This window comes from Ursus americanus, chromosome 25 (genome assembly GCF_024610735.1).
Source record: "Ursus americanus isolate L20-20 chromosome 25, mUrsAme1.1.p, whole genome shotgun sequence".
Lineage (NCBI taxonomy): Eukaryota > Metazoa > Chordata > Mammalia > Carnivora > Ursidae > Ursus > Ursus americanus.
The window spans coordinates 11,654,961-11,656,271 of NC_142151.1; the positions used below are offsets into that span (position 1 = coordinate 11,654,961).

The following is a 1,311-nucleotide window of genomic DNA, read 5'->3' on the forward strand; positions in this document are numbered from 1 at the left end:
GTTTTTAACACAGACTTTCCACAGGAGAATAGTAAGGATATTCTTCCGATAAATTCAGAAATGAACTGTTCAGAAAACATTTCTCATACAAAGAGTAAGACTCTGATTTAGCTAAAGAAGAATTATAAATGAATAAATGGGAAGAAGTGCAAATATTTATGGAGGAATAAATATGCAGATTCATTTTATGGATGATTAGTTGAGAGACATAAAGGCGATGAATAAACCAAATATTAAATCCAAATTCTGGGGTCCAAATTTTAAATCCAAATTGAGTGCACAAATCTACAGTAGTAGCTTAGATGAAAAGCAATAGAAAAGTTCATACTGTTTTGCAAAAGACATTGAACTGTATAAGAACTTTGAGTTTGAAATGATTGCTAACAGCCAGGTATAGAGCTGTTAATGTTACAGTTGAAGGACTGCAGCATAGAAAAAATTCAGAAAGGAATTTGTGCCTCTAAATTATATTTCATGATTCCCACATCTTTGAACTTGTATTCATCCTTTGCTTGGCAATCAAGTGATGTTTTAAAATCTAATCACTCTTCCAGGGACAGCGTCCATAGGCATTCAGAATGGTCTAGCATTTGACATACCATCTTAGGCTGCCCTACAATACAGCCTCTAACAAAACAAGGCTGTCCTGAACCCCTGGTAATAGTATTGTTTACCTTATATTAAGAAGGTTGGAAAAGCTCCAAAATCTGCGTGTGGCGTGTGCCCAGGCTGACTTTGAGCAGTTGGTGCTGTGAGACCTAAAGTCCTTATGAGGTTGTCTAAAACGAAAAAACACATCAGCAGGGCTTATGGTCGTTCCATGTGTGCTAGGTGTGTTCCTGACAGGATCAAGCATGCTTTCCTTATTGAGGAGCAGAAAATTATTTTGAAAGTGTTGAAGGCACAAGCACAGAGCCAGAAAGCTAAGTAAAAGAAGAAGAAGAAGAAGAAGAAGAAGAAGAAGAAGAAGAAGAAGAAGAAGAAGAAGAAAAAGAAAAAGAAAAAGCAGCAGCAGCGGCTTTTTTGAGCAATAAAAAATTCAAAAGTCTTGGAAAAAAATTAAAATCTGATCATTTGACTTGATTGTTAAGTAGCTTTCAAAAGCTGAAAGACCTCATATCAATGATTCTCAATGAACGAGGTAGTGACACAGTCTTTATGATGATTAAGGCCATTAGAATAACTAGCAGAATATTGAACATTACTGACATTTCACAAATGTATTGATGTAGAAATTGATAATGTGTACACAACAGGTCTTAAGTTAATAACAGCATCTATATAAGGGTTTATCTTTTTTTACAATGTGAT

The 1,311-nt window shown here is 35.0% G+C and overlaps 1 pseudogene; it reads left to right on the forward strand.

The window, feature by feature from the left end:
- Window positions 1-578: 578 nt before the first annotated feature.
- On the forward strand, window positions 579-931 carry LOC123781689 (large ribosomal subunit protein eL34 pseudogene; annotated as a pseudogene).
- The last annotated feature ends 380 nt before the right edge of the window (window positions 932-1,311 follow it).